Raw genomic sequence first — 8114 nt, forward strand, 5'->3', positions numbered from 1 at the left:
TAGCATTATAAGATGATCCCTCACTAAAATCTCAAGATAATAAAGTGTTCATCCTTAGTAGCACCGTTACCAAGTCTTGTCGTTTCGAAGCATCTCGTGATGATCGGGTGTGATAGATTCAATAAGTACATACAACGGGTGCAAGACAGTTTTGCACATGCGGATACTAAGGTGGCCTTGACGAGCCTAGCATGTACAGACATGGTCTCGGAACACGTGATACCGAAAGGTAGAGCATGAATCATATAGTTGATATGATGAACACTTTGAGTGTTCGCCATTGAAATCACACCTTTTCTTGTGATGATCGGGTTTAGGTGCGGTGGATTTGGTTCGTGTAATCACTAAGACAATGCGAGGGATATTGTTTTAAGTGGGAGTTCAATTAGGTTTTTAATTATGTTGAATTAAAATTTGAACTCAATTTGTCATAAACTTAGTCTAAACTATTGCAAATATATGTTGTAGAGATGGCGTCCCCAATCAATTTTAATCAGTTCCTAGAGAAAGAGAAACTTAAGAGCAACGGTAGCAACTTCACCGACTGGTTCCGTCATGTGAGGATCTTCCTCTCGCGGAAATCTGCAATTTGTGCTTGATGCACCGCTAGGTGACCCTCCCGCAGAAGATGAAACCGATGAAGTAAAAGCTGTTTACGCAACTCGGAAAACTCGGTACTCTCAAGTTCTGTGCCATCCCGTGCGATCTGGAATCCGATCTTCAAAAACGTTTTGAGCACCATGATCCTCATGAGTTGATGAATGAGCTGAAAGCTATATTCGAGACTCATGCGGCCGTGGAATGCTATGAAGCATCGAAACATTTCTTCAGCTGTATGATGGAAGAAGGCAGCTCCGTTAGTGAGCACATGCTCGCCATGACCGGGCATGCGAAGAAACTCAGTGACTTGGGAATAGTGATTCCTGACAGACTGGGGATCAATCGTGTCCTTCAATCACTGCCACCAAGTTACAAGAACTTTGTGATGAACTACAATATGCAGAACATGAACAAGGAGTTACACGAACTCTTTTGCATGCTAAAAGCTGATGAGATTTAGATCAAGTAAGAGCACCAAGTGTTGATGGTCAACAAGACCAACAGTTTCAAGAAACAGGGCAAGTCTAAGTGAAAATTCAAGAAGGGTGGCAAGAAAGCTGCCACGCCTCCTATGAAACCTAAGAACGGCCCTAAGCCCGATGCTGAGTGCTATTAGCAAGGAGAAGGGACACCGGAAGCGTAATTGCTCCAAGTATCGGCTGATCTGAAGAGCGGCCTTGTCAAGAAGAAGAAAGAAGGTATATCCGATATACATGTTATAGATGTTCATTTCAATCGGTTCTCGTTCTAGTACCTGGTATTTGATCTTGGTTCGGTTGCTCATATTTGTAACTCGAAACAGAACTAAAGAATAAACGACAACCGCCTGAAAGATGAAGTGACGATGCGCGTTGGAAACGGATCCAAGGTCAATGTGATCGCAATGCACACTTCCTCTACATCTACCTTCGGGATTAGTTTTAAGCCTAAATAATTGTTATTATGTACCTGCGTTGAGCATGAACATTATATCTGGATCTTGTTTAATGCAAGACGGTTATTCATTCAAGTCTCGAGAATAATGGTTGTTCTATTTTTATGAATAATATCTTTTATGGTCGAGCACCACAAAAGAATGGCTTATTTCTCGTTAGATCTCGATAGTAGTGATACGCATATACATAACATTGATGCTAAGCGAATTAAATTGAATGATAATTCTACTTATATGTGGTAATCGTCGTCTTGGTCATATTGGAGTGAAACGCATGAAGAAACTCCATCTTGATGGATTACTTGAATCACTTGACTTTGAGTCACTTGATAGATGCGAAGCATGTCTAATGGGAAAAATGACAAAGACTCCATTTTCTCGTATGATGGAGCGAGCTCTTGACTTATTGGAAATCATACATACCGATGTGTGCGGACCAATGAGTGTAGCGTCGCGGTGGTTATCGTTATGTTCTAACCTTCACAGATGATCTGAATAGATATGGGTATATCTATTTCATGAAACATAAATCCGAAACTTTCGAGAAGTTTAAGGAATTTCAAAGTGAAGTAGAAAATCAACGTAACAAGAAGATTAAGTTTCTACGATCTGATCGTGGAGGTGAATATCTGAGTTATGAGTTTGGCATACATTTAAAGAAATGCGGAATACTTTCACAATTGACACCGCCGGAACACCTCAACGTAACGGTGTGTCCGAACGTCGTAATCGAACTCTCTTAGATATGGTTCGTTCTATGATGTCTCTTACTGATTTGCCGTTATCATTTTGGAGTTATGCATTAGAGACAGCCGCATTCACTTTAAATAGAGCACCATCAAAATCCGTAGAAACGACACCGTATGAATTATGGTTTAATAAGAAACCTAAGTCATCGTTCTGAAAGTTTGGGGTTGCGAAGCCTATGTAAAGAAGTTACAACCGGACAAGCTAGAACCCAAAGCGGAGAAATGCGTCTTCATAGGATACCCTAAGGAAACTATAGGGTACACTTTCTATCACAGATCCGAAGGCAAAATCTTTGTTGCTAAGAACGGAACCTTTCTTGAGAAAGAATTTCTCACTAAAGAAGTGACTGGAAGAAAAGTAGAACTCGATGAGATTGATGAATCTATACTCGTTGATCGAGTAGCGCAAGCACGAAGTTGTACCCATACCGCCTACACCGGCAACAGAGGAAGCTAATGATAATGATCATGAAACTTCGAACGAGGAAACTACTGAACCTCGCAGATCGACAAGGGAATGTGCCACTCCTGATTGGTATGATCCTTGTCTAAATGTCATGATTGTGGATAACAATGATGAGGACCCTGCGACGTATGAAGAAGCGATGATGAGCCCAGATTCCAACAAATGGCAAGAAGCCATGAAATCCGAAATGGGATCCATGTATGATAACAAAGTATGGACTTTGGTAGACTTACCTGATAGCCGAAAGGCTGTTGAGAATAAATGGATCTTCAAGAGAAAAACAGATGTCGATGGTAATATTATCGTCTATAAAGCTCGACTTTTCGCAAAGGGTTTCCGACAAATTCAAGGAGTTGACTACGATGAGACTTTCTCACCGTAGCGAAGCTAAAATCTGTGAGGATTTTGTTAGCAATAGCTGCATTTTTCGATTATGAGATTTGGCGTATGGATGTCAAAACGGCGTTCCTTAATGGAGACATTGAGGAAGAGTTGTATATGGTACAACCCAAAGGTTTTGTCGATCCTAAAAATGCTAACAAAGTATGCAAACTTCAGCGTTCAATCTATGGACTGAAGCAAGCATCAAGAAGTTGGAACCGATGTTTTGATAAGGTGATCAAAGACTTCGGGTTTATACAAAGGTCATGGAGAGGCACAGTATTTACAAGAAAGTGAGTGGGAGCTCGTAGCATTCCCGATATTATATGTAGATGACATATTATTGATCGGGAATGATATAGAACTATTAAGCAGTGTTAAAGGTTATTTGAATAATAGTTTTTCAATGAAAGACCTTGGTGAAGCATCGTATATATTAGGCATCAAGATTTATAGAGATAGATCAAGACGCCTAATAGGGCTATCACAGAGTACATATCTGGACAAGATTCTAAAGAAGTTTAGAATGGACGAAAGTAAGAAAGGGTTCTTACCTATGTTACCAGCAAAGTCTTGAGTAAGACTCAAGGACCGGCTACGACAGAAGAAAGAGAAAGGATGAGTAAAATCCCCTATGCCTCGGCGATAGGATCTATCATGTATGCCATGCTATGTACTAGACCGGATATAGCACATGCCGTTAGTTTGACTAGCAGATATCAAAGTGATCCAGAATGGAACACTGACAGCGGTCAAGAATATCCCGAAGTACTTGAAAAGAACTAAGGATATGTTTCTTTGTTATGGAGGTGACCAAGAGCTCGTTGTAACAAGTTACACCGATGCAAGTTGGAACACTGATCCTGATGACTCTAAGTCACAATCTGGGTACGTGTTTATATTGAATGGTGCTGCAGCAAGCTGGGCAAGCTCGAAGCAAAGGCACGGTGGCGAAGTCTTCAACGAGAATCGAGTACATAGCGGCTTTCCGGAGGCTTCATCGTAAGCGGTATGGATGAAGAGGTTCATTGTAGAGCTCGGTGTGGTTCCTAGTGCATTGGACCCATTAATCATTTACTGTGATAACATGGGTGCCATCGCCAATGCACAAGAGCCAAGGTCACACAAGAGGCTGAAGCATATCAAGCTGCGTTACCACTCGATTCGCGAGTACATCGAAGATGGAGAAGTAAAGATTTGCAAAGTACACACTGATCTGAATGTAGCAGATCCGTTGACTAAAGCTCTCCCTAGGGCAAAGCATGACCAACACCAGAATGCCATGGGTGTTAGGTATATTACAATGTAATCTAGATTATTGACTCTAGTGCAAGTGGGAGACTGAAGGAGATATGCCCTAGAGGCAATAATAAAGTGGTTATTATTTATATCTTTATGTTTATGATAAATGTTTATATATCATGCTAGAATTGTATTAACCGAAACATTAGTACATGTGTGATATGTAGACAAACAAGAAGTCCCTAGTATGCCTCTTAAACTAGCTTGTTGATTAATGGATGATTAGTTTCATAATCATGAACATTGGATGTTATTAATAACAAGGTTATATCATTATATGAATGATGTAATGGACACACCCATTTAAGCGTAGCATAAGATCTCGTCATTAAGTTATTTTGCTATAAGCTTTCGATACATAGTTACCTAGTCCTTATGACCATGAGATCATATAAATCACTTATACCGGAAAGGTACTTTGATTACACCAAACACCACTGCGTAAATGGGTGGCTATAAAAGTGGGATTAAGTATCTCGGAAAGTATGAGTTGAAGCATATGGATCAACGGTGGGATTTGTCCATCCCGATGACGGATAGATATACTCTGGGCCCTCTCGGTGGAATATCGTCTAATGTCTTGCAAGCATATGAATAAGTTCATAAGAGACCACATACCACGGTTTAGTAAAGAGTACTTGTCAGGAGACGAGGTTGAACAAGGTATAGAGTGATACCGAAGATCAAACCTCGGACAAGTAAAATATCGCGAGACAAAGGGAATTAGTAATGTATGTGAATGGTTCATTCGATCACTAATGTCATCGTTGAATATGTGGGAGCCATTATGGATCTCCAGATCCCGCTATTGGTTATTGGTCGGAGTGAGTACTCAACCATGTCCGCATAGTTCACGAACCGTAGGGTGACACACTTAAAGTTGGATGTTGAAATGGTAGTACTTGAATATGGAATGGAGTTCGAATATTTGTTCGGAGTCCCGGATGAGATCCCGGACATCACGAGGAGTTCCGGAATAGTCCGGAGAATAAGATTCATATATAGGATGTCATTTTATGTGAAATAAAATGTCGCGGAAGGTTCTATGGAAGGTTCTAGAAGGTTCTAGAAAAGTCCGGAAGAAACCACCAAGGAAGGTGGAGTCCACATGGGACTCCACCTCCATGGCCGGCCAACCCTAGGTGGGGAGGAGTCCCAAGTGGACTCCCCCTTAGGGGGCCGGCCACCCCCCACATGGGAGGTGGAAATCCCACCTTTTGGTGGGAGTCCTAGTTGGGCTAGGTTTCCCCTCTCATGGAAGGTTTTTGGTTCGGGTCTTATTCGAAGACTTGGACACCAACACTTGGGGATCCACCTATATAATGAGGGGCCAAGGGAGGGGGCCGGCCACCCCTAAGACCACAAGCTGGCCGCCCCCCTTGAGTGGCCGGCCACCCCCTCCCAAACCCTAGCCGCCCCCCTCTCCTCCATAACTCCCGCGTAGCTTTAGCGAAGCTCCGCCGGACTTCTCCACTACCACCAACACCACGCCGTCGTGCTGTCGGATTCAAGAGGAGCTACTACTTCCGCTGCCCGCTGGAACGGGGAGGTGGACGTCGTCTTCATCAACAACCGAACGTGTGACCGAGTACGGAGGTGCTGCCCGTTCGTGGCGCCGGAACCGATCGTGATCAAGATCTTCTACGCGCTTTTGCAAGCGGCAAGTGATCATCTACCGCAGCAACAAGAGCCTCATCTTGTAGGCTTTGGAATCTCTTCAAGGGTGAGACTCGATACCCCCTCGTTGCTACCGTCTTCTAGATTGCATCTTGGCTTGGATTGCGTGTTCGCGGTAGGAAAATTTTTGTTTTCTATGCAACGTTATCCTACAAATGGGGCCCCATTGCCGAATTGAGGTGCTGCCCGTCCGCCCGTCCCTTTCGGCAGGCAGCAGCAGCACTCGCCAAGTCCCAGAGGCCAGAGCAGCAAAGCGATTCCTGGGCAATGGCGCCGTTCCTGGTCGAAGTGGATGGCACGGGCGTTTTCTATATGCCGAGCAGGTCGGCACCTGCACCGAGCCGCACACCGCCGCGCATGGTGTGGGCCAGCCCATTTAGGTGATTTTTCCCTGTTTTTTCTTCTTTTGCTTTTGTTTTCCGTTTTCTGTTTTCTTTTTATCTTTTCTAGTTTCTTTTTTAGTGTTTCTTTTTTTGTTCTCTCGTTTTATTTTTCTGTCTAAAAATAATTTCAAAAAAAATCAAATTTGACAAAATTTGAACAAATTTTGAATCTTGGACGAATTTCCAAATTTGAATGAATTTTAAATTTTGAACGAATTTTAAATTTGAATGAAGTTCGAAATTGGAAACAAAGGTTAATCTTGAACGAATTCCCATATTTTGGACGAATTTTGAAATTTGAACAAATTTAAATTTTAACTTTTTTAAAATTTGAACAATTTTTTTATTTTGAACAATTTTTAAATTTTGGACGATTTTCAAATTGTGAACAAATTTAAAATAGAACATTTTTAAAATCTGTAGATAGAAAATTTTAAAAATATAAAAAAACTTGTAAAATGTTAGTTTTTAAAAACAAAACTATAAACAGAAAAACGAAAAAATAAGAAAACAAAAAAGAAAAAGAGGTTACCTGATGGGCCACGGCCCAGTTAACAGCCGAACCGAACCAACGGAAATCACCGATAATTGGCCAAGCCCACAGACGACCTGAGGTGTGCGGGATGTGGTCGGCGCCGACCAGATCCGGAAATCCTATACACCGACCAGGTCGGTGCCTACCAGGCACCGCACACCCTGGTCGGGTATTGGGCCTGGCCCATTATCATCTTCTTCTTTTTTCTTTTCTGTTTCCGTTTCTGTTTTTTCTTTTTTCTTTTTTCTGTTTTCTGTTTTCTGTTTTCCTTTTCCGTTTTCTTTCTTTTCTGTTTATTTTTATTTTTGTTCAAAATCGAAAATTCAAATTTAAAATTGTTTAAATTCGAAAAAGTTTAAATTTTGAAAAGTGTTCAAAACGAAAATTGTTCAAAGCTAAAAATTGTTCATATCCGAAAAATGTTCATACTCAAAAAATGTTCAAATTTATAAAATGTTCATTTTCGAAAAATGTTCAAATTTTGAGAAAAAACGAATTTTTGAAAAAATTGTTCATTCTAAAAATTGTTCAAAATTTGTTCTAATTTAAAATTTGTTGCAATTTGAAAATTGTTCCAATCTGAAAAATGTTGAAATTTTAAAAATATTTAAATTTCAGAAAAAAATAAAATAATTTTAAAAAATCGGGTCTAAAAAGTATCAGCCGAAAAAGAAGAAAAAGAAACAAAAAAAAGAAAAACTGTATTACCTGATGTTGTTGGGCTGCGGCCCATCTGGTCACTTTGGGCATGCGCAGGGTGTGCGGTACCCTGGAAGTACCGACCAGGTCGGTGTTAAGCAGTCCCCGACCAGATCGGCACATAGCACCACCCGATGGCACGCGTGAGGCGTGACGGCGTGAGGCGTGGCATCTCGGAGGCACAGGGACGGGCAGGGATCTTGATCACGGTACGCGCACAAGGTATCGTGAAATTCGTAGAGCGAGCGAGCAGAATGTGGCCTCGTGCGGTTGCCTCCTCCGCCCGCGGCCCAGCAGGCCCATGTCGGGCGACGCACCAGCAAACGAGCCTAGTTTCGCTCGTTTTCCCACGAACGAACACAAACTGCTGTATATCTTTTGAACATCG

The sequence above is a fragment of the Lolium perenne genome, chromosome 6 (genome assembly GCF_019359855.2).
Source record: "Lolium perenne isolate Kyuss_39 chromosome 6, Kyuss_2.0, whole genome shotgun sequence".
In the NCBI taxonomy this organism is placed as follows: Eukaryota; Viridiplantae; Streptophyta; class Magnoliopsida; order Poales; family Poaceae; genus Lolium; species Lolium perenne.